This window comes from Trachemys scripta, chromosome 4 (assembly GCF_013100865.1).
Source record: "Trachemys scripta elegans isolate TJP31775 chromosome 4, CAS_Tse_1.0, whole genome shotgun sequence".
Taxonomy (NCBI): Eukaryota; Metazoa; Chordata; order Testudines; family Emydidae; genus Trachemys; species Trachemys scripta.
In genome coordinates this window covers 96,530,429-96,556,918 of record NC_048301.1, presented here as the reverse complement: position 1 = coordinate 96,556,918, position 26,490 = coordinate 96,530,429, and the positions used below count along the sequence as shown (strand labels likewise).

Here is a 26,490-nt window from a genome sequence, read left to right as displayed (position 1 = left end):
AAAAAGAACAGGAGTACTTGTGGCACCTTAGAGACTAACAAATTTATTAGAGCATAAGCTTTCGTGGACTACAGCCCACTTTGCATCCGAAGAAGTGGGCTGTAGTCCGCGAAAGCTTATGCTCTAATAAATTTGTTAGTCTCTAAGGTGCCACAAGTACTCCTGTTCTTTTTACCATTTACTAAAGTAGAAACAAAATTCAATTTGAGTCTGTAACTTGAAGTTCCTAAAGTGAAGAACAGTGACTCTTTCAAGGTGATACAGAAAAGGAACAACAATGTGTTTGTGCCCTTGTTTATTTTTTATTTATTTTTATTTTGCTTCTTTATGATGTATAAAAAAGGCAGGAAAGGACTTGAAAAATATTAAGATATTTATTATTTTTGTTGTCTTTAATTTCAGAAATTCAGTTCTGGTCAATCCCTTTTTTCCCCCTGGAAAACTCTAAATTTACCATACCATTTCTTTGTATTGGTATAACTGCTTCAATGGCATGGGCGATTGTACCAATTTACATTATTTTCTCTATCAAGTTAGTTAAATTGGTGCAAGCCCCCATTATGGTCAACATAAGAAATGTTATTATGATGACACTAGAGATACCATCATGCAAGTGAAACCTGATAAACTGAGAAGGGAAATTATTGTGATTTAGAACTACTTAAAACATTTTGGTTTTGTTTGGTTTTGTTACCACCTATTTATCTCAAAACACCGGATTAAAAAATTGCCAGAAAAGCTGTTTTTGTTAAAATGTTCAGCCCTTCCTAACCCATTCATTTATGGATGGATAAAGCTCCTAATACTCATCTGAAACTTCTCACTAATGTTGCTTGCAAAACCAGGGAGCAGCACAATTTACATTCCCAATATTTCCAAGGTAAAGGAGAAGCAGAACCCCCTCCTATTTTTTCTTGTTGCAAGTCATCTTAAAAAAAAAAAGGGGTGTTTACTGTAAGCTATTATCATAAACTATATACCTACCAGCTATTAAGTAAATAACAGTTGGTAAAATCCTGAAAACCTTACTGAGTGAAAACTTTCACTACGTGAGAGTTTGATTGAATAAACTGAGTTGGGACATCAAGATCTGTCCCAATAACAACAGTTTTAGTTTTATTGTTCCTTTCATCCAAAGATCTCAAAGCACTTTGCAAACGTTAAACATCAAAACCACCCATATTACATATTATCTCTGTTTTTCAGATGGCAAATTGAGGCACAAAGAAATAAAGGCCTAAATTTTCAAAAGTGGTCTCTGATTTTGGAAATGTCAAATGCCTAGCAACTGATTTTGAGAAATAGGGAGCAACTACAACTCCAGAAAAAGTCACTGGGAACTGTGAGTGCTCACTTGAACCTTTGAAAGTCACATCCTAGGTGAATTAAGTTGAGCAACCAAAAACTGAGTTACTGCAAATCAGTAGAAACTTCAGAAAAAAAATAGGCATAAATTGACTTGCGTTAGGTCACTTTGTTAATTAGTGTTGAGGGGAAGGTAAAAACCAGATCCCATTTTTCTCACCCCTTTGCTCCATCCATTAGACAACCTTCCTCCCAATCTGCTCTTTTCTTTTTGACTTTTTTTTCCCCAAGGATCAATGGAATGAACTGGAATTTCAGCCAAACAATTACAGTCTAATAAAGTTATAAGCAACAGAAAATTAGGTCTTATAATGGGAAGCATAGGGCAACCTTAATAGGTGGCCCTATCAACCCCATCCATAATATATAAAAACACCTCTTTTTATCCCATCTGATTATAATTGCCACACACTACAGAACAGCTGGATCTCCATGCACGAAGGACACTAATTAATTGTGTTGGAAAAAAAATCTCAAAACACATTCAACACAATTTAAAAAAAAAAGTTTCCTAAATAGAACAATGTTTGTTTTAGTTGCCATGGCATTTAATGGCAACATGCAAATTCATTTTAAAGAGTTTTTGGCTCTAGTGTATTTTCTGTTGTTCTCTTAAACAGAAAAGCATATTTTATAATATAAAAAGGAAAAAGTAACACTGAATATACTATTTTTTCTTTTTATTGCAGGAAATATTTTAATTTAAAAGCTAGCTCTGTCTATAAAGTTTCCTCCAAATTCCTTATAGTCAATTAATTCAAAGAAAAATGGCTTCAAACCTTGATTAGAGAAGCCAGAAACATATTGGGTTGATAAACAAAGGCTGGGACACTAAAATTCTTACCATATCAAGTCAGTTTTGCATTTGCTAAATCTGAATAGCACTGCATTCTTCTATTGCCAGCACTGAGAACAAGAGTATTTTGTATTCTAGGTGTGCATGGCAACGCTTTTGTGTTGAGATGAGCCAAAAAAGAAGTAGCAATTAAGAAGCTCATTTTAAATTACAACTGACAACTTTAATGGAAAAGTGTGCTGTACAGTCTCATGAATATTCAAAGACAATACAAACCTCTGCATAACATAACGGGTTTAAGTATTAAGGATTACATTTTCTCCTTCATTTTTGCAGCAGTGAGGCATCTAGAATTTGAGTGAAGGTCTCCTAAACAATCTCATTGGGATGGCTTTAGAGCAGGGATGGGCAAACTATGGCCTGTGGGCCACATCTGGCGCGCCAGCCAATTTAATCCAGTCCTCAAGCTCCTGTTGGGGAGCGGGGTCTGGGGTCTCCCGGCCAATGGGAGCGCAGAGCCCCTTGGCTGCCCCTAAACGTAGAAGCCGGAGGGGGAACATGCCGCTGCTTTAGGGTGACCAGATCACAGGGATGAAATATTGGGATGCTGGGGGAGATGGGGGGGCGGGGCGGGGAGGGTGGACACAGTGCCCCGGACGCCCTGGCGGGGAGCCCCGCACCTCTCCCACTTGGCTGTGCTCCAGCGGCTCCTTCCCGGGGCTCCCCAGCAGTGGCGGGGAAGTTTATCGGTTCAGGGGACCCCGGCCGGCTCCTCGCCCCTGTCCGGTGGCCGCCCCGCCTGGGACAAGTCTTGCCCCCACAGCCCCTCTCCGCCGTGTGTCTCCGGCGGGCAGCCCACGCCTCCGGGCCGCGCCGCCCACCCGGGCCTTGCCCACTCCGCACTGCCCCCGGACCCACCGCGCTGCTCCGTGGGCTGCAGGGCTGGAGCACTCCCAGCCCCGGCTGGCCATAGCCCGTGTGCCCAGGCTGCTGCACAGGGGCGTCTCCTCCCCAGGCCCGGATCGGGATCCAATGGGGCAGTGAGGGGGCGGGGCTGGGGGCATGGATTTGGGGAGGGATCCAATGGGGGAAGGAGAGGGCGAGAGCCCCTCTGGGCTCCGCCTGTGCGCTGGAGCGGAGGGCAAAATTGTTTGTTTGTCCAGTGTCCCGACCGATGTTCAGGACAAACAAGCAAATATTGGGACAGTCCCGATAAAATCGGGACATCTGGTCACCCTATGCTTCTTCCAGGAGCTGCTTCAGGAAAGCGCCGCTCAGAGCCTGCACCCCTGACCCCCTCTCACACCCCAACCTCCAGCCCCAGCCCTGATCCCCCTCCTACCCTCTGAACCCCTCAATCCTAGCCTGGAGCACCCTCCTGCACCCCAAACCCCTCATCCCCAGCCCAACCCCAGAGCCTGCACCCCCAGCCAGAGCCCTCATCCCCCCAGCCAGAGCCCTCATCCCCCCCAGCCATGCCCCTGATCCCCCTCCCACCCTCCAAACCCCTCAGTCCCAGCCTGGAGCACCCTCCTACACCCCAAATCCCTCATTCCCAGCCCCAGCCCAGAGCCCGCACCCCCAGCCAGAGCCCTCACCCCCTCGTGCACCCAACCCCAATTTCGTGATCATTCATGACCCGCCATACAATTTCCATACTCAGATGTGGCCCTCGGGCCAAAAAGTTTGCTCACCCCTGCTTTAGAGGGCCAAAGTCATCCCTCATTCATACTCACACAGCCTCACCAAACCAAATTCACTACAGGCATCAGCTGTTGCAAAACCATTTGTAGTCAATAGAGTTGTGCACACACACACCAGCAGCACCTTTGTCTCGGTTACTTCAGTGTGGTTACATGGATGTAACTGAGGGCAGAATTTGGTTCATAAGGTTTTAGTATTCCTTAGGCAGCGAATGGAAGGTTTGTATTTTCAAAGTGGTAGTGAAGGTGTTATGTAAAGGTGTTGTCACAAATTGTTGAATTATCTTTATAAATGTCTGTGCAATGCTTTGAAAATTTAGCCATTAACATTAATGTTTCAGAGCATAAATGTAACAGGAAACACTGGAATTGTGTGTTGCAGGGCCTGGTGAGAATAGTTCAAAGCTAATATGTTCAGACAGTTTGGCTGTTTTCTCCACTGTGCTGCAATCTACAACTATTCTGGAAGGGTGTAAAATAGCTGACCCATTAAAGAATGTCAGAATATGCAAAAATATTAGTTACAACATATAATTTAAACTATTTAAAAAACAACTTTTGCTACCACGGACTTAAGACTCTCAATAGGATACTTGTTTCAAGTACACCTCTATCTCGATAGAACGCTGTCCTCGGGAGCCAAAAAATCCTACTGCGTTATAGGTGAAACCGTGTTATATCAAACTTGGTTTGATCCGCCGGAGTGCGCAGCCCCGCCCCGTCCCCCCGGAGTGCTGCTTTACCATGTTATATCCGATATCATGTTATATCGGGTTGCATTATATCGGGGTAGAGCTGTAGAAATGGACCTTACAAGCACTTAGGGTTAAATTTATCATTCTCACTCACTCTTTCAGGCAGAACATTTAGCAGCTATTTATTTAATGAGACAGGACAGATTGCTAATCATACAATGATTTTGTTCGGTGGCACTAGAAAAATAGCATCTGGCTGTTTTCTGGCAAATTCTCAACCCAAATCCTGCATTCCTTATATACCCCAATCTCAATAGGTATTTGACGGCAAATCAGCAGATGCTTTCAATGCAAAAGAAGTTCAGAAGTAATTAATATTAAGGGACAAATTAATAGGAGCTGTACTTGGACAAATAATGGCAGAATTTGGCTCTGGACCACTAGTTACTTGAGTCAAAGTCTTCCTCACCCGGCCCAATTCAATTAACTAGTTCCTCACAACATCTAGTTCAGACTTCAAGGGCCAAATTCGGTTCTTTAATGAATATAAGCCACTCCCACTGGCTGCAACAGAAGTCATTCATGTGAGTGCATCTGAAAGCAGAAACTGTCTCCAAATAATTTTGTTTTACTAGTGCTCCATAATAATCTATCACAGTTGTAATCTTAGCAACAGATTTCTCCATCCTATAATTAATTTACTTACAATAAGTAAAAAGCAACAACTCCTCTACTTTTATATAAGAGAGAAGCTACTTTATAACTGCTAACAAATAGTCTATATTCTTAAGAAAACAAAATGAAGATGTTAAAACTGCAGCTGATGCCACTGGGTGTTGTGTGTATGAGTGTAGGATCAGACCCCAAATGAAACATCGCCATAGCCCAGCCCAAGAAATGAGCAAAGGTAAGGTTGAAAAGTAATACAAATATAAAATAAACTGATATTTCATTACCTAACAGTGGAGTCTGAAGTCTGGAACTGCCATAGTCAAGATAATGTCCAGTATTGTAGGTGAAGAAGGGATAATGAAATGGCAATGGGCTTTTGGATTGAATACAGTAAGCAGGACCCTCCTGTTATAAGAGAGAAAAAAATCATAATAGTAAACCTTAAGTTTTTTCAAAAAGTAGGATGTTGCCTAGCTGTATTTGAAGGCACTCAAAATGATCAAGCAACATGCATCATTCTCTCCAAAAGTAAGATAATGACACGTATTATACCTATTTAAAAACATACTGAAAAAGCTCATGATCTATTCAGTGTGACTGTAGCCATATCACAGAATATTAGAAGAGGCAAGGTGAGTGAGGTAATCACTTTTATTGGACCAACTTCTGTTGGTGAGAAAGAGAGACAAGCTTTCGAGCCACCCAGAGCTCAAAAGTTTGTCTCTCTCACCAACAGAAGTTGGGCCAATAAAAGACATTACCTCACCCACCTTATCTCTCTAAAATCTTGTTCTGTCATTTTGAGCTAAATTAACGTCCATACAAAGGACCTACAGAAAGCCCTAAGCACCACTTAAGCCCTTTATACAGGGTTTAAGTAGTTGGGGGTGTGTGTGGAGGGGAGAGCAGGTCCTCTGCACCAGCGTGAATTCTATAAGTTACAAATTTATTATTATTAAAAGTTAACAAGTGAAAAATAGAAAAAAAATCAAGTACTTATGAGCTGATCCAGAAAAATGATATTCACGTACCCTGGGTCTCACATGTTCCCATACTGGCTCTGTGACAGTTGGATCAACCTATTCAGAGGAATGGTCAGTACTCTGCTGCTGTAGCTCCCAAAGAGAAGAATTCCAGCCCTACAACAGGGGATTATAGGGAAACCTACTGGAACAGATGCAAGTTAGCACTCTGCTTCTGGGCAGCTTGCAGCTCCCAATTCTCTTTACTGAGCTCTCTTCCCAAACTTGGACCCATAGTGGAGTTTCTTCTGCCTTAGCCCTGGTCTACACTATGAGTTTAGGTCGAATTTAGCAGCGTTAGATCGATTTAACCCTGCACCCGTCCACACGATGAAGCCATTTTTGTCCACTTAAAGGGCGCTTAAAAATCGTTTTCTGTACTCCTCCCCGACGAGATTAGTGATGATATCGATATCACCGGGTCAAATTTGGAGTAGTGTGGACGCAATTCGACGGTATTGGCCTGCGGGAGCTATCCCAGAGTGCTCCATTGTGACTGCTCTGGACAGCACTTTCAACTCAGATGCACTGGCCAGGTACACAGCAAAAGCCCCGGGAACTTTTTAATTTCATTTCCTGTTTGACCAGTCTGGCGAGCTCATCAGCACAGGTGACCATGCAGTCCCAGAATCACAAAAGAGCTCCTGCATGGACCGAACGGGAGGTACTGGATCTGATCGCTGTTTGGGGAGATGAATCCGTGCTATCAGAACTCCGATCCAAAAGACGAAATACCAAAATATTTGAAAAAAATCTCCAAGGGCATGATGGACAGAGGCTACAACAGGGACCCGCAGCAGTGCCGCTTGAAAATTAAGGCGCTAAGGCAAGCCTACCAAAAAACCAAAGAGGCAAACGGCTGCTCCGGGTCAGAGCCCCAGACATGCCGCTTCTATGATGAGCTGCATGCAATTCTAGGGGGGGGTCCTACCTCTACCCTACCTCTGTCCTGCAAGGGGGGAGTCTCAAGCAACAAGGATGAGGATTTTGGGGACGAGGAAGATGAGGTGGTGGAGGAGGAGGAAGATAGCGCACAGCAGACAAGCAGAGAAACCATTCTCCCCGACAGCCAGGAACTGTTTATCACCCTGGAGCCAATAACCTCCCAACCAGGCGGTGGTTGGATGACGACAGTTAGCAGTCCTACTGCACCGTCTGCTGAAAGCAGTATGGCGTCTGCATGGAAAAAAGGTGCAAAACGATTGTCTGCCTTTGCTTTCATGGAGGGAGGGACGACTGACAACAATCACAACATGTACCCAAAAACACCCGCGACAATGTTTTTGCCCCATCAGGCATTGGGAGCTCAACCCAGAATTCCAATGGGCAGCGGAGATTGCAGGAACTGTGGGATAGCTACCCACAGTGCAACGCTCCGAAAGTCGACGCTAGCCACGGTACTCTGGATGCACTCTGCCGACTTAATGCGCTTAGTGGGGACACACACAATCGACTGTGTAAAATCGCTTCCTAAAAATCGACTTGTATAAATTAGATCTAATTTCATAGTGTAGACATACCCTTAGGGCTTGCATACCCCACCTGCATAGGCACAAGTAGTCAAAGAGACCAAATATGGGGGAAATTAATAATAATAATAATAAAAAAAGTTGGGATACATTGGTAGTTTTCAGTGATGGGCTCCTTCCTCCCCAGTTGCTGTTTTTTATGGGCAGGGATAATATTCAAGCAGCACAGCCCATATTTATTTTATTCTGCCTGGCTGTGCCTCAAAATATCTGTCACCCAGGGAGAGACTACTTAGTACTGGGGCTTCTTTAAAACTCTTCCCTGGCTGGCTGACAGTCAGCATGGGAAGAACCAGTCCCCTAATAACATTCTCATGAGTCTGATTAACATGTATGATGACTGGGCTTGCCAGAATCTGTAACCCATTCCCAACAGCTACTACAGAAAGCTAAAAGTTGTTAACCTAGTGCACTACAGCTTTGGTGGGGGAAAAAAAAAAAAAAACAGATAAGTGTTTGGAATACTATCAGTACTGTGCCATGCTGCTCTGAGATTCTTTAAAGGACGGACTTGTATAACATCATCATTATTATAACTTACCTAGTGTGAACTCACTGGAAAGTTGTCAGTGGAAACTTTCATAACCCAGGTGTTTCTCACACATTTCCAGGGAGTTTACATTGCTTTTCAAAAGAGAAACTAATGTACAAAGCAAGTGGGGAACTGAACATAACGAATGTCTCTATATTAGAAAAAATAAGTGTAGGGAAGAAGAAATGCATGGCTAATTCTTATGGAAAGCATAAGATCAATACATAAGCGAAACTAGATATTCATAACCACTGTGTAGAGGTTTTTCAGGATTTTTTTTTAAGTTATATTTACAAAGTACCATTCTTAGGCCTGGTCTACACTTCAAAGTTAGGCTGACATAAGCCACCTTGCGTCAACGTAGATGTGCAGGTGCCTACACCTAAAATTGTCTCCCACTGGTGTAAGCACCCCATTGCAACACCAAGGCAAGGCAGCAACACCAACTCCCTGAATGGCATTGAGCCATGTTTGACGTACTAAGGGCAATACTGTATGAGTGTAAAAATTGCATTACTCATGTCAACCCTAACAGTCCTCCAGCAGCTGTCTCACAATGCCTGACACTGACTGCTCTCGTCACATTTGTGAACTCCAATGCCCAGGGTCATGGAGACTGGAACCCCATGGATTCCTGATTGCACAGCTTGGTGAGCACACCTAGCAGCTCTCCACTGTTGTGTGCACCTTGCTGGCAGTGTGCTTCAGACACACTCTGGCGTGGAGTAGACAGGAGATATTAGATCTCCTAGGCATGTGGGGAGAAGAGGCTGTGCAGGCACCGCTATAGATCAGTTGCAGAAATGTGGACATCTATGAGCAGATTGCACAGAGGATGCAAGAGAGGAGGTATGACCGGGATCAGCAGCAGTGCCACATGAAAGTGAAGGAATTGTGTCAGGCCTACCAGAAGGCCACAGAGGTCAACAGTCGATGTAGTGCCAAGCCACACACTTGCTCTTTTGGTAAAAGTGGCAACATACCCTACTTTGCAGAGACACTACCCCCACCCCACATATCCCTGGGTACACGGCTTTTCATTCCTTAGGCAGGGGATGGGGCATGCAGAACAGATTGTTATGTACAAAGGGACATCCCTTTGAGGTACTCTGCAATCCTTTCCTGAAGATTTCTATTGATGACAGCCATATTTCTTCCTCCGTGCTAGGACACTTTCCCATGGCAGTCTGTGATGACTTCAGTAGGCACCAATGCAGTAAACAGAGTGGCGGCATACGGGACCAGGTGGCTTTGGGACGCCAGCAGCAGCTGTGCTCTCTGTGTCTTTGTTACCATCAGGAATGAGATATCAGCTAAAAATCACCACCACCCATGGGAAATGGTGCCAATCTTCAGTGCTATTGCCCTATATTCACAGTTTTACGCAACCGAGCAATTCCCTCCTCATTTTCCTCATTCCTGGTGGGTCATATCCATCATGGCTGGTGCTGTGAGTGGTGCTGTGCACAAGCACTCTGAAGCAGAAGTGTCAATAGTCATATCTTGTTTAAAACTTCAGGGGGACAAGGAAAGGGAGTTCTGAACATTAACTTTTGCTTTCTGTTATGACTATACTGACAATGGTACCTCTGTGTGCTTTATCTGTAGCTGCTGCTGTTGTAGCCTTGAGGGGTTCCCCCTCCACACACGTGGAAAGTCTGAGTCAGATAAGGAGAAAAAAGAAGAGGTCTTGGGATGACATGTTCCATGAGACCCTGCAAACCAATGCTGCATCAGGCTGCAAGCAGAGGGCCTGGAGAGTGAATATTTCTGACCGTTTAGAAAAGGAAAAAGAGCTGACAGGAAAAAGCCTCAGGAGTCCCAGCAGGAAAAGGAGAGGGAGATGCCCCAGGACAAACTGGGGCTTCTCAAGCAACAAACACAGATACTGTAGATTCTTGTGGCCCTACAGGTTCAACAATTCCTCGCCTCCCTTTGCAATCATGGAGAACTCCGCACACCCTGCCTCAATATTCCACATGGCATCAGGGACCGCCGCACTACTTCTACCACTTCACACCAGGAGACATTAAGGACAACCACAGCTTCAGATACAGTGACCTGAGGAAGCCACAGTTACTGTATGTGTAGCCAAAGTGAATATGTTAAGTTCTGTTCCATTAATTTATTAAAGTTTTTGATGTATTTGCTTTTAAGTTGCACAGATATTTTGGATTGGTCTTGTTATTCAAAATTCTATTAATCTTTATTAGTTCCCAGCATACACTTCAGAATGCCTGGAGGTACTGAAAGCACCCACTTGTTATTGTGCAGTGTGACAGAACTCAAAGGATCAGTGACAGTGTAATAATCATAAATGTACAACAAGCATCACACAATTAATAGGCACACTGACAGTGTTATAGTCATAGATGTACAGCAAGCACCACACAGTTCCTAACAGGCCTCAAAAGTGCATGGCCAGGGAGAACACAGTCCAGCACAAGGCACTACTGTGGCTCATTGTTAAAGTGACTTTCAAGGCGTCCCTCAGCTGTGTAGCTCCACACTGAGCTCTTCTAATAGCCGTTGTGTCTGGTTGTTCAAACATGGCAGACAGCTGCTTCATGTCTGCCCACCACCCCAGCAGCAACATTTCCCAAGTTGTCTCACCAATATTATGCAGGACACAACAGGCAGCTATAACCATTGGGATATTTTTCACACTGAGATCCAATCATCTGAGTAAACAATGCCATAGTCTCTTCAGTATACCAATAACACATTGAACTGTCATTCTGCCACCTGCTGTGCTGGTAATTGAATCTTTCCTTGGTGCTGTCAAGGTGTCCGGTCTACAGCTTGATGAGCCAGGGGAGCAAGAGATGGGCTGGGATCCCACAGGATCACCACTGGCATTTCAACATTGCCAATGGCAATCTACTGGTTGGGAAAGAAAGTCTCTGCTTGTAACTTTCTGAACAGTCCTGTGTTCTTAAATATGCACGCGTCATATACCTTCCCTGACCAGCTAGGACTGATGTTAGTGAACCATCCCCAGTGATCTACCAATGCTTGCATAACAACAATAGAAAAGTAGCTCTATCTGCTGATATACCCTGGGGCAAAGTGGGCTGCAGCCAAAATAGGGAAACGCATGCCATCTATTGCTCCACTGCGTTAAGGATCCCCACTGCTGCAAATCCATCCACTATGTCCTGCCCATTACCAAGAGCCATAGTCCTGCACAGCAGAAGACTATTAATGGCTCTGCACACTTGCATGACAACAGTCCCCACAATGGATTTTCCAGCTCCAAAATGATTTGCCATGGACAGTTAGCAAGCCACCACTGCAAGTTTACACAGTGTGATTGCCGCTTGCTTCTCCACGGTCAGAGCAGCTCTCATTCTGGTGTCCCAAGGCTGGAGGGTGGGGGTGAGCTCAGCACACAGATCCAGGAACACGGCCTTTTGCAACTGAACATTCTGCAGTCATTGCTCATCATCCCAACCCCACATTACATTACAATCCCACCAGTCAGTGCTTGTTTCTCTGGCAGCTGCTCTGTGAATGCCAACAACAACCTTGAATTGGTTTTCGCTACATCCCACAGCAACCGGTCCTCCATGAAATTGTCATGTTCCCCACCAATGAGGTTCTTCTTGCTGCTCTGCAAATACCAAAGGATTGTGTGCCCCGTGCTTGCAACGCTAATGCAGAGCTGTGCATATTCCAAGCTTCTGTCAGAGACTGTGGACAGTGAGGAGGGCCATGCAGGTTCATGGGATTTTGTTGTTTAAAAAGGTGTGAAAATTATGGGATATGAATGACATTATTGAATGGAGAAGTTGCATGATGGGAACTTGAGTCCTAGCTCCCAGTCACCCTTGCGTGGCTCGTTTCTGTTCCACCTTGCATTGCCAAAACTTGGCAAAAAATAACAAGCTGGACGGTGGTGAGTTTCACACTGGGATAACTTCCCACAGTGCACCACACTGTGCATTCCCGGTGAGTGCATGCAGCACTGACGCAAAAAGCCAAATATGCATGTGTATGAACAATATACTAACCCTGGCGGCCTTTATGCTGATGTAACTTTTGTCAGCCAAAATTTGTAGCATAGACATGGCCTTAACTTATTTCAAACCACTAGTTTCAAACCCAATCTCTGTTCTCTTTTCAGTTTGCTTCCTCCATGAATACTGGGTCAGCATCTAGTTGCATGCTGAGAAATCCAGGTTGATGAGTGCAATTTATTAAACATGGAAGAGATACATGCTAAATCCAAAGGCCAGTCTGAAGGGATGTGTAAGCTGGCCAGCTTCCCCTGTGGTTGGACACTGGCGAACACCAAAGGAAAATTTTAAACGTTTATCAAAATTTGATTGTTATGAGGGGCATCAAATCCTAGTTCATCCAAGAGTTCTGTTTGATCAAAATCCAGCTCTGTGATCCAATATTTAAGAATAAGGCTCTTTGCAAGACAGTGGTCCCCCTACACAAAACTTCAGGTTCAGAAGGAAAGTAATAAAAAATCCATGCAAAGTGTAAAGAAGATTAATTTTGTTTTCATGCCCACATAACTTGTCCCACATCATGTAGTAATGAAGTTACATGTTAATTTCTCAATTTAATCATTTCCCTGCCATTACTGGGGCCCAGGTACCAAGTCTCCTCAGTCCATCCTTTTCTGTCCCATCAACACAATTGTCTAGACTCCTGTGGCCTGTAATACTTTGGTCTAATTTCAGTTGTTGAGTTTAGTGTGAAGGTGCTGGGAGGTGTTGGTGGCCTGCAATATGCAGAAAGTCAGATTAGATATCTGGTGGTCCATTCTGGCCTTAAACTCTATGACTCTACAGGTAGCCAACAAATACTAGGGAAGTTAACAGTTTACTACATAACAGACTCAGTACTTAATGATACTAATTACAGAGTATAGAGTATCTCTAAATTACAGACATAAGTAATAGGTGCCATGAGTACCTACTTTTTATCCATATAATTTTAAAACTCCCATTTTGAGAAAATATATACACATTAGGTTGGGTTCAGGCTTGCCTTAGCAAAATTGATATAAGTGCTCCAAATGTACTATATAGATTTGTTACAGTTACTACTAGATATCGAATGTGTTGTAATAATTGGGTCCTAATGGTGAGCCCAACTGTAAAAAGTGAGTGGAAGTTCATAAGATATCACAATAACCTCTAAGAACAAATGTTGATGGGAAAAGGCTCAAAAAGTGGGACAGAAAGGCTGATTAGTCTAATCAAAAAGGCCTAATGATATAATTCAAGGACTGTGTTAAGATCATTCTTGGTAAACAACAAAAGCATGAAACCAGAATACAAGAAACAAAATTGGTGTGTTGGAAATCAGGCCTCATTGGTGGACAAAATAATGAAGGGATGGGTTATTCCACCCACCACTCCCTTTTCAGGTCCTTATTAAAAAAGGACTTTGGGGAGAAAAACTGGCTATTGAGTAAACATCACCATCATGGCTGCCATGCCACGCTCTTCCCCCAGTCTCCTGGGATCCCAGACCACCTTTGTCCTAATCCTAAAAGATGTCCTGATCAGACTGGGCCAGAGAGAGGGACCCAGATGACATCACCACCTCTACCAGCTCTGGATGAATCCCAACCACCACCTGGGATGTGAGACTGTCTCACACACGCTCTCCTTTGTGTATTCTTTTCCTTCCCCACCTTATTTCTTCTCTTTCCTATCACACTCTCCTTTTTCTGTCTAGTAAGAGTCTGGCCTAGTCAACTAAGGATATATCTAACCTGGCAGAGTTACAGCGCCGCGCAGAGAGCGCTGAAGGGAAACGGTGGTTGTGTGGTCACACTCTCAGCTGCCTGCGCAATAGCGTGCTCACCTTGTGGCACTTGCAGCGGTCTTTGGAGCAGTACACTCTGGGCAGCTATCCTACACAACATCTCTTCCTCTTCTGCTGCTATGAGTTGTGGGAAGGCAGAGGGGGTTGTGGGGCATCTTGTGTCCTGCCCCAATGCCCTGTGATGCATTGCTTCGCATCCCAGCAATCCCTCTGCTTCCGTCCGCATTTGGCGCCATCTTTCAACGGTTTGTGTACTGTGCGCTCTGCCTCTTCGGTCTGCAGGAAAGGATCCCGCACTGTTGACCAACATGCTGCTCGCTCTCACCAACACGTCACGAGTGGCAGTGGAGTTATTCCTTAAACTACAAAGGCAAGAGGAGTGTGACATTGATCTCGCCATGCATAGTAGCTATGACATGAGATTGCTTGTAGCATTCAAGGAGGTGCTGATCACAGTGGAACGCCACTTTTGGGGTTGGGAAACAAGCACTGAGTGGTGGGATCACATTGTCATGCACGTCTGGGATGACGAGCAGTGACTGCAGAACTTTCGGATGAGGAAAGCCACGTTCATGGGACTGCGTGATGAGCTCGCCCCAGCCCTGCAGCGCAAAGACACGAGAATGAAAGCTGGCCTGTCATTGGAGAAGCGCATGGCGATTGCACTGTGAAAGCTGGCTACTCCAGACTGCTACTGATTAGTCACTAACCAGTTCAGAGTGGGAAAGTCGACCATTGGACTCGTGTTGACGGAAGTGTGCAGAGCCATTAATTGCATTCTGCTCTGAAAGACCGTGACTCTGAGCAACGTGCGTGACATTGTGGATGGCTTTGCACAAATGGGCTTCCCTAACTGCAGAGGGGGAATAGATGGCATGCATATTCCAATTTTGGCACCAGACCATCTAGCCACCAAGTACATCAATCAGAAAGGGTATTTCTTAATGGTTCTCCAGGCGCTTTTGGATCACCGTGGATGTTTCACGGACATTAACACAGGGCTGGTCCAGAAAGGTGTATGATGCAGGCATCTTTGGGAACACTGGCCTGTTCAGGAAGCTGGAAGCAGGGACTTTCTTCCCAGACCAGAAGATCACCATAGGGGAAGTCGAAATGCCCATTGTGATCCTGGGAGACCCTGTCTACCCCTTAATGCCCTGGCTTATGAAGCCATACATGGGCACCTTCACAGCAGCAAGGAGCGGTTCAACAACAGGCTGAGCAACTGCAGAATGGCTGTTAGTGTGCTTTTGCCTGTTTAAAGGCCCACTGGCACAGCCTATATGGAGGCTGGACCTGGCCGATGACAATATTCCTATGCTTATAGCCGAGTGCTGTACGCTCCATAATATTTGTGAAGGGAAGGGTGAAAGTTTCACTTAGGGCTGAACTGCTGAGGCTCAGTACCTGGAGGCTGAATTTGAACAGCCAGAGACCAGGGCTATTAGAGGGGTGCAGTGCAGGGCCATAAGGATCAGGTATACCTTGAAGCAGCAATTTGAAGCTGAAAGCCACTAATGTTTGTTGCTATGCTCGGGAGTGCAGTGCTTGTAATGCTAGGAGGTGATTGTGATTGGTGCAGACGATGCACTATGAAGGTGTAAGAAAACTGCCTGTTCATTTACAGGGCTCTGTTTGCTTTCAATTAATGGAATAAAAATTGCTTTCAAACCAACACAATTCTTTTATTAAAAAACAACAACCGGAGGAGAGAGACAAACAAAAAACACATCAGCACTGTGGAGGATGGGAAAAGGTGGGGTCCCGGGATGGTTAAAGATTTGTGTATGTCCAGATATCATATCCAATCTTCTCCTTTGGAGTATAGTGCAGCGGGTACACAAGCCTTCTTTCTGTAACCCTCCTGCCCCCAACAACTCGCTTCAGCTATTCCCAAAAATCAAAGCCACTTACCAGGGGCCTCCTCTCCTGTTTGCACTTTGCCAAGATCCGACATCTGTGACTGGCTAGCCTCCTCCAGGGTAGAGAAGAGCTCCTGGCTGCATGCACCTCTGATCTCCGAGTTGTCTTCTGCCTCTGGGTCCCTCTTCCCCTCCACATCCTCATCCAAGATTTCCTTCTTCTGGCTCTGTCCACTCTTGACTGGCACATGAGCCACCAAAGTATCCATGGTGGTCTTTGCAGTGGAGGTGGGATTGCCGCCAAGTATCACGTCCAGCTCTTTGTAGAACTGGCAGCTTGTGGGCACAGCACCAGAGCGGCGGCTTGCCTCCCACGCCTTGTGGTAAGCATTCCGCAGCTCCTTCACTTTGACCCTGCACTGAGGTGTGTCCCAGTCATGGCCCCTTTCTGTTATGCATTGTGAAATCTGTCCGTAGGTTTCATAATTCCTACGGCTGGAGCACAGCTGGGACTGGACAGCCTCCTCTCCCCAAATGCTGATGAGGTCCAGCAGCTCGGCATTGCTCCAAGCAGGGGATTGCCTGGTGCATGGAGCAGGCATGGTCACCTGGAAATATGCAATGAGACCACTGCATGCATCACCGAGCAAACAGGAAGGGGATTTCAAAATTCCCAAGGACTGTATAGGATGGAGATGACGGTTGGTCACCTGATGTCAGGGCAGTAGAGTTCAAACCGATGACCAGAGAGGTGAGAACAGGCATTGTGGTACACCTCCCGGAGGCCAATCACAGAGCTGTAATTGACCAGGGTGTTTACACTGGCACCGCAATGCTGTAATCCCAGCACAGAAAGCTCTACACCTCTTGTCGGGATGGTTTTTTTACAGCGCTGCAACTGTGCAGTTTCTGCGCACAAAGTGGTTTGAGTACACCTCAGGAGTTACAATGCAGAAAGCTGCTTTACTGTGCAGAAACTTGCCAGTGTAGACCAGGCCTAAGACTGTATATTTTATAAGCTTGTGACCAGAGAAGCAGTTCATTGCAATACCTTAACCAACCTGACACTAGTACAAGTTTGCCAGGTCTTGGCATGGCTGATAAGACTGTGTGCTGTGCCTGTGTTTTTCAAGCAGTGAGGTTGCAAATGAAAGTTAGACACAGAAGCTGCATTTTCTGTCTTTGCTGTTCTTTTCCTCTTCCCTCTTGCGTGTGTTTGACTTGTTTTGGTCTTCTAGGAAACAGGAATGGATCTTAACAACAACTCCAGCCCATCTGAACTAGCTTCTTTTCTCCCCCCAAAAAGGACAATTGTCATCTTTAACATCACCTAAAAGAGTGTCAAATAAGGGGGTTTTCATTCTAAAAACTCTCTCCAGCTAAAGGGAAGGGGAGCAAGGGGCGATGCTAAAATGAAATCCTTATTTAATACATTTCAAATGCTTTAGCTGTTTTTCCTTCTTTTCTGTATCTTTAATACAAGGTTAAAAGGATTTTTAATGGTGTGTTTGCCATGGTGCTAAGCAGGCTAAGGTCTTCATATACCAAACACTGAACCTTGTTTAACGCTGGACAGCTAAGGTCATGATTCTTTGGACCCATATATTCTACCTAAATAAATACAACAGAGAATACTGTAGAACCTACAAGATCAATTTTATCAGGAGGCTAATCAGTAGATTGAACCCTGAATAGAAGTATTCTTGTTCAGTACTTGGCAACTTTAAGAACACAGATTGCCAACTCTGATGCATTCTTCTTACCATCTCTCTCAACTGTACTTCATCAAAAGTTACCTTACTCAAATTTATCTTTGTCCCCTTTAATGTATCTGTGTGCTGCAGACTTTGGACACCACACTTTAGCTAAACAGCACATATTGGAATATAATTTGGGACTCTGGAGGGGTCTTTGAAGAATCATCATTAGTGGTTAGTAAGAGAGAGACAATGGAGGGTGATGACAGTCACTACACACTTACCCAGTACTTTGCATAGTGCTCCCAGCTAGATAAAGCTTATCCTGACTTTCTCTGACTTACTTTCATCTACTATGTTGCTCAATGGAAGAAATAACATGAAGGATTGTAGCAAATCCTACAGAACTGACAATTCTACATCAAGCATTTCATCACAGTTCCCAGTATAACTCTTAGGATTTGCATGTTTAATTCCTTGTGCATCATGAAAATTCCTCCTAATTCTCCCATGAGAAATAGGATTTACTGCCCTTCTCAGAAGCAGCTGGAAGCTCAGCCCACCCAAACCCACAGACCTTGAGGCATTCACAACTTTCACCCACCTTCCTCCCTCCCACCTTTTCATAGCATGGTTACAGTGTTCCATGGGGCAGACAGGGAACCCACACAGGTTACTGTAAAAATGTATGCAGTGACTTGCAATACTTTGTTCCATGGGGTAGGGGGAATTGTGGAGAATGGCTGACATCTCCATCCCCTCCCTACCAATACAAATCCTGAAAAGGGGTTTCCATTAAATCAGGAAAGAGAAGAATGCTACATTCTCTTCCACGTGTCCTCCCCAGCTAGGGTCTGTGGGTTTAGGCTGCCTTTTGCTTACCAGAGTGGAGCATAGGGCACCTGAAACTATATAAGGGAGCTCTGTCCTAATTCATTTACTGCCTTCATGTCCTCAGTCCAATAAGTTTCCTGTCCCAGAAAGGACTGGCAATGAGCTGTGTCAATTCTTACATCATTTTGAGAATTTTATTGCCATAGCAACTGTGTGTAGGCATTTAAACATAGCAACAGACTTTTTATAGAACTTTCTTGGTTGTCAAAGTCGCATATTCTTTTATTTTCTTAGCAGATGCTCACAAGATAAATATAAAAAGATGATAGTACAGTATCTAACCTACAGGGGGGAAAACCTCTTGTAACTGCATGAAATACTTTTGTAACCTTTGAATCATAAACTGGCAGTGCATGTTATGAATTTCTGTACATTTTTATGGATCATTGGACTAGAAGTTAAAAGTCAGGATAGATGAGTACTGTATCTATAGCTAATAGTTACAGTAACAAGATATGGTTAATAAAGGCAAAAATTATTAAGCTTAAAGGTCCAGCTACAATGAATTTTAGAAAGAGGAAGGAAATACTATCAACTCTGACATTTGCTTATGAAACAGTAGGAGTGTCTTCCTCCTTAGTAACAGAAGGGGTACTACTTTAATATCTTTTGGGGGAGGTGAGTGGGGCAGTGGCTTTACCTTCCCTTCTCGGTGGCAATCAAAATTCATTGGGGCAGACCCTTAGCTGATGTCAATTGGCATAGCTCTACTGATTTCAATGGAGATACACTGATTTACAAGATTTGTCCTACAGTATCTTAAGGACCAAACTGCATCTCATCATTTACCCTTCTACAATTAAAAAAGTTACTCTTCTTTGGTATGATATTTTTCATTCAGGTTCTCAGACACAGTGCCATTTCTGCAACTGGTCAGTGAAAAATACTGATCAGTTTAATATAATGCAACTTCTGAACCCATTCCAACACATGGAAATATCAAGAAGCATAATTACAGATTTCCTGAGAAATCCTGTGGTATTATTCACCTTTGTTATGATTTTATGTCAGCTTTGTATAGACTGGGGTAGTTGATGTTTGCCATTTTACTGATGAACACCATGCTAGATCCATTAAACAGGAAATGTAAAAGGCTTTTAAAAAAGTCAAATTCAACAGGAAATGTCAAAAGCATCTTACAAGTGCAAGGTTTTTAATATTTCAGCAAGTCCTTCCCATCGGTGTACAGTACATGAATTTCAGAACAAACATTTTAGTGCAGTGCTGTATTCAAAAAGTTCCCAACATGTCACAAAAGTTTAGCACAGAGGTGTGATATGTACAACTCACATAATACACCCCATTATGTCCACGGTAAGTCTTCCTACCACACAATGATTACTCTTTGGTTGCCATGCTTACTTGATACTGCTGGAAATAGGTACAATATCAGTGGTCTGTAACTGAGACTGTACAAGTTCCAAAACTCCCAGCATGCCATGCTGAATGTAACCTATATCCAAGGATTAGCATTTGACAAATCAAAACATGCAAATATTTCATTTTCCTCATTCTGCTTTATTGACCACTGTTATTTGTAAGACCTAAATCTACCTCCATCTAAAACAGCAGGCAAAGCAATTATGATAACTATTATTCCAGAGAGCAAGATCTGCAGGGAGTTTGTTAAAATGTAATCACCATTCAGAAGTGTCAAGACGATGGGCACTAGTAGAGCTACTATGTGGGGAAGCTTCCATTAAGAACAGTATTTATCCCAGTGCAGAGGATCTGCACAAGAAAGGTCTTATGCCCAAGTTAAAATCATAACATGGGGCCTAAGCATTGTATAGACCTTGTGCAGGCCTTCTGCAGTAATATAAATTTCACCATGTATACTTATTGCCACTAGATTTAGCTGCAACCAGCCACATCATGCCATTCTCATGAGTACTGAAGTTAACTACATTCATTCACCCTTAAAAGAAAAATAAGAGCAGTACAGTGGCTAAAATGTCTTCAGCTCTTGTCAAATAAGTCAAAGCTGTGTGTGTATTTTTATACTTTGTTAAAGTATTTCCCTTCCCCCTCCACAAATTCTTCTTTGAGTTATGGTTGAACATTTTATTTTTAATTTCTGTGTACAGCAGTTAGGGCACAGTTCACCATTACTGAACATGCTGCTAAATTTCCCAAACAGGAAATGTTAATAATTTATGTCTCTCATTTTATGCTACCCTGTTGAGTACACTCCACTGTCCCAGTTAGCCTGTATCACAAGTCAAAAGAAACTGCTAGAACACCCAGAAAAGGGAACCAGTTTGCTTTTTCATTGCAGAGTTTGTTTTTTAAGATTTGAAACAGATGCCACTCTACACACCCTGCTATTAATTGGTGCAGGGGTACAAGGCAAGATGGGTGAAAAATCAATTTGTTCTTGGCCAAATTCACAGATTTCAGACTCTTATTTCCTCTGAACTGTCATAACCTTCCTCTGTGGTATTCATTAAGGGCTTGCTGCTGCTCCATTGAAGTCAACAGCAGTTTTGCTGTTGAATTCAATAGTGCAGGATCGGAGCCACAGCCTCCATTTATAATGTCAGCATTGCAGAACACTTTGCATCATTACATAAGCACTAACAACTTTATTCTTATGACAACCCCCTGACCCAAAGCATACATACTTGTCCTCCTAGACACAGGAGTACAAAATATTGTACCTGCATATTTCAGTATGCAAGCTTTTTAACCAATGAAACTAGCTATGGGAATTCTCCAAGAAAGACAGCCTCTTTATCGCTGAATATGTAACTACTCAAAACTCCTATTGACTGAAGAACAACAACAAGGATCTGGATGTTATGACACAAGGATAACAGTCAAAAAACCATATTCCCTCTTCACTTGCAAGATGAGTATTTCAGATATGTATGTAATTTGGATGAAAATGTCATGTAATGTGGTTCTACCATACAACTTTCTGTACTGACAAGCCACAACAGGACATGCATTTGTAGGTTACTGGTGAATTGTGAGGTATAAAATCTTTGGACCCTTTGCCTACAGCCCTCCCCCCAAAAAACGCACAAATAGCCCACTAATACATATACTGGCATGCTTTATTCAGCTTATTACATTTCAATTTTTATTTCTTTAAATAAAATTTCAATCTTTTGGGGGGTAGGGAGTTATACAATATATCATTCTACAATGGAAAGTCTTCACAGAAGAAGGGTAAAATAAATCAGAGAAAGAACCCTGGCTGCCTCACTCTACTGCATGAGCAAATTTTGTCTATTTGTGGGCCTGGATTAACCAAACCTAATCCTGTTAAACCTCTGCCCCCCAGTTATATCCTTTCCCAGACAGACACTTATTCCCACCTGAACTGGACTGTCCTCTTCTCCTCAAATCTCAAGATCCTCCTCCCTTCCTCCACAGAAATGAACCTTGCTTCTCAGGAGCAGACTGTCGAATGGAAGCAACTCAGGCAATATTTCAAAACTCTGTCTTCATAATCATAGTTCCCCTTAATTTATCAAATGCATATGTGCCTAATTAATATAATTAACACACAGAGATACTATCACTGATTCCTGGACCTTTCTCCACTCATAAACCCCCATCGCTGGCTTCTGAGTCTCCTCTCCATCACTGATACCTAGTTTCCAAACAGCCTCTCTCAGACCCACTTCCACAAGGGAGCAGGAGTGAAGGCACCAGCAGGAGTTCCTTCTCCCCAATCCCCATAGAGGGCCTGAAGGTCAGGACAGGGGAAGGGAGCTGTGAGATTCCTCTCTTTTTCAGTTTCACAAACCTAAGGAAGAGGCAGCCAGCCCACCAGGTGGCTAGTCTTTCTGTTCCCCTCAAAAAGGCAATGGATGTACTTTCCTTTGCCTGGAACTGCAGCAGGTTCTCTTTCTTTCTCACATGCCTGAAACCAGGAGTGGGCAGAGAGCAGTGATGAAAAGTGGTTACAGGCCTTGACTATCTGAACCAACTGATCAGGGCCCAACTTGCTCTGCTTGTCTAAGCACTCTGATACTATAGTGGTGGGCAGCATATTACCTAGACAGATGCACAAGACAGATAGATGGAGTGAAGTTATAGTGGACAGGAAGAGTAAGATATTCTTATACTGTATTTTCTCAGGTTTCAGAGTAGCAGCTGTGTTAGTCTGTATCTGCAAAAAGAACAGGAGTACTTGTGGCACCTTAGAGACTAACAAATTTATTAGAGCATAAGCTTTCGTGGACTACAGCCCACTTCTTCGGATGCATATATGCATATAGTCCACGAAAGCTTATGCTCTAATAAATTTGTTAGTCTCTAAGGTGCCACAAGTACTCCTGTTTTTTGTGTGTATTTTCTTAGTCACTCAGCCCCTGCTCTCTATCAGCAGCTGCTGGGTTAGGAGAGACACCTTCCCTGGGAATCTGGGGCTTCATATGTAGAGGATATGACCCAAGAAAGTAGAAGCTACCACCTCTTTGGACCAATTTTCCCCACCAGCTCCCTAATTCCCATTCCCACTAGCTGCTAGCTGGTTCAGGTGTTCTGCAATATTAGCTGAAAAGTGACTAGTACTAGCAGGTTGGCAAGAGGCAGAGAGTCCAGTGGCCCCAACCCTTGGCACCAGTTGCCTCCTGCAGTGACAGTATACTGGACCCCAATCCCCTCAAATCCTTGGATCTATGGATCCAGCCATTGAGTAGCCATTGGTCCCCTCTCTGCTTGGTGCCTGGGACTGGGACTTAGGCTATCACTGACCCCTCCTAAAAAAAAAAAAAAAAAATGGACAAAATGAAAGGTAATGAGACATACAGATACATGCAGACACCACAGAATTTTAGGAAGTTTCCTAGAAGGGATACTATCAGCGCCTATAAGTTAGCTCTAAAAGCAATTAAATAAAGTGGTAAGCTTAGCTACTATGTCACAGCCCCCAATTAAAAACAATTATTGTGAATACAGATCCACAGCCTTAGGTATCAGTGCATGAGTGTTACCTGTATTTTTTATACTAAGTATGATTGTTTTTAACGATAGAGTTATAACAACTATAACTCTGGGCATTACATTATATATTCTTTCTTTCTTGATTTACAATGTATCTGATAAAACAATAATTGACAAGTTGCTATGAAATGCGATATTAACAAAAGATACCTCTGCCCTAGGGGCAAGCATGAGAAGATGTTTAAACTGAAAGGAAGAAGTTAGTTCTGTCTACATATGAAGTTATAAATAAAATATGCAATGGTCCAAATTCCTTCTACGTATGATCAACAACTCTGAATCATCACGCACACTGAAAGGACATAGATAATGCCACGAATGAAGATACATGCAAGTCCAATAGATCAGAATAATGCCCTTAGATACTGGAATGGAAATTGGAGTTCCCTATAGTACGTCGTTTACTTTTTCTAATGTATTGGATTGTTTCTTACTTTGTGTCACTCAATACTCGGCTGCATTTTGCAGGCTGTATTTTGTCATTTCCATTCATCTAGGTGGCCTAATTATAAAGCCTAATAAATATATTGATTTACAGTTACAGGATATTTATTATTAGGGTACTAATAGATGCAAGGTCAACATTATCAAGGATTTAAAGAATGATCAACTAGTGTAGTGTCCTAAAAATAGCCACTAATGAAAGACTCAAATTTCAGAGAAAAATAGAAGTGAAGTAAATCATAATGTTTGTAACTGGATCTGAATGTTAAAACAATTAAGAGATGTTTGCCATATTCTCTTGAAACTAGATGTAGTGAGCTTTCACTTACAGTATACACAACACCTACCAATGTCAAACATAAATGAAGTAACTATTTGCAGGAACTCTGTCTATATTCAAAACAAAAATGCTTCTTCTAAGTAGCATGCAGCATAAACTAATGTAGGTGTCTATTCTCTCCATGTGTACTCAGTGGCACAGGAATTTTTCACCATTTGAAACCAGGATATTTTTTAGAAGCTTGAAATCTAACTCATTAATGCACATTTATATTATTAACATGATTGCTGGCCTAAACTTTCATGACCTTGATCTGAATTCTCATTTACATAATATATTATTGCAAGATATTATGTTTACATATTTCTATCCGAAAAAATGCTGAACATGCATATTTTTAATCACAACAAGAAGTATTTTAAAAATTTTAATTTACCAAGGAAATGTAACTATCAATAGCTTCAGCATAGACTTAAATTGAAATTTGAAATATCAGAAACCTCAAATACTGTTTTTTAAAAAATATTTACTTAGAATTTTAATATACTTTAATTTGCTGAGTGGGGAGACTATTTTCAATAAATATTGAAGAATTACAACAGCTAAGTTAGTTGTAACTTATCAGCATTCATTTACCCTTACTGGCATTAAAAGCAAACGTACTATATAAAGAAATGGTTCCGGAAATGTCTTATAAAAGACAGGTTCCAGAGACAAGTAGGTAATCCATCAAAATGAGCAACTCTGGTGCAGACACTGTTAAAAGAGTACATGCAAGGAAGAAAACCATACAACTGTGTGCTAAATAGAATGAGCTCATTTTAAACATATTTGTCTATAAACATTTCAGGGTTTTAACTAATTATCTCAGACAGCACAATACAGTTACCGACGTTTCTGAATCAGGGTTGCATTTCATTACTGATTACCTACCTTTCTTTAGAAAACTTCTATCTAACCAGCACAGACTTTTCTTTACCATACTTGTCTGTTCCCAAAACGGTATGCAAGAAGAACGGGTCTTGCTACACCCATTTTTTTTTTAGACAGTCAATTTAATGGAAAAAGATCTACCCAAGTAAGTTAAGTATCACAACAATGAGGTACTGTACCTTTAAGGAGGAAAAATGGTTCCGTTCTGGTTCACAGCTGAAGGAGACAGCTTATTCTTGGTTACATAGATTACTTACCTAAAACTGAGTTATTCCTCTTTTTCCCCTCAGGCGAGCCTCTCTCTCACTCTTGGGAGCTTTTACCATTTAAGGTCAATGTTACATCTGGCTCTATTAACTAAGCTGAAGCAGTTTCTAACTCAGAGACCCAAGACAGTCAGCAGACTAACATTAGAAGAGAGTTTCAATTTAAAGTAACTCTTCAGAAAGCTCCCTTCTTCTGACTCTGAGAGAGTGGTAGAATAAAAGGCTTTCCCTATTCTGGCATAAGCCTCTGAGCACAAAAAGACGCAGATACCCCATTAGCATTCTCTGAGTTCACTGCACATGAGGATCTACTTTCTCATTTTTGAATAACTGATTAAAAATGGGCAAGTGGGAAGAACAGATGAAATACGATTTTCATCGTAATGTGTTAACCCTTACTGTGAAATTGTACAGAAATAAATGTAATTATTTGGAGAAGTTTTTCCTTTGGTTGGTCAGAGGCAGCCTAAATTAAATGACCCACTCAAAAGGCATGTGAACTTGTAAAGAACATTGGCCTCTTTCCAATATTGGGCCCTATTCTCCCCTCACAGAGTATGAGTAACGCCCATTAAAGTCAAAGGGGATTGCTCACATCCTGTAGGGGGAGAATTCTGCGATTACAACAAGATAATAAATAGTTTTCTTTTCAATGTTTATATATATTTAAAAATCCTAACTCTGTGATATAAAAATTAGGAGCTCAACAGTTGGCTATTTTATTTTATTTTGTATTACAGTAGCACCCAGATCAGAACCCCATGATATGAGGTGCTATACAAAAATAAAATGGGGGCAAGATGCATAGAACACAACAGAGGAGCAGGTGGTGAGTGGGGAGATAAGTGTGACAGAAATAACAGCACAAGATTGTACATACTAGCTTGCTGTAAAATTTTAAGACTGTATAATTGGAGTTGGTTTAAGTGAACAAGATATAATAATGAATCACTATTAGGCCACCTTCCTAGCCATTATCATGCAGCAGATGACCATGAGTATCATGGCAGAAGTGGGTCATAAAAAAGGGATTTGAAGGAAGACAAGGGCC

General features: G+C 42.7%; 1 protein-coding gene across 9 annotated transcripts in view; it reads right to left on the bottom strand.

Annotated features, from left to right (window-relative positions):
• IRAG1 (inositol 1,4,5-triphosphate receptor associated 1) overlaps positions 1–25,927 on the bottom strand; it is a 132,599-nt gene extending 106,672 nt beyond the window's left edge. For 6 of the 9 annotated variants that reach the window (XM_034770008.1, XM_034770014.1, XM_034770015.1 and 3 more), the window contains exons 1-2: positions 25,353–25,927; positions 5,516–5,636 (exon numbers count right to left, since the gene is read on the bottom strand). The gene's annotated coding sequence lies outside the window, so the exon portion shown is untranslated. Of the gene's footprint in view, positions 1–5,515; positions 5,637–25,173; positions 25,262–25,352 lie in introns of those variants that run through there. The other 3 variants (XM_034770009.1, XM_034770010.1, XM_034770011.1) reach the window with 3 other exon arrangements.
• Between the last annotated feature and the right edge of the window lie 563 nt (positions 25,928–26,490).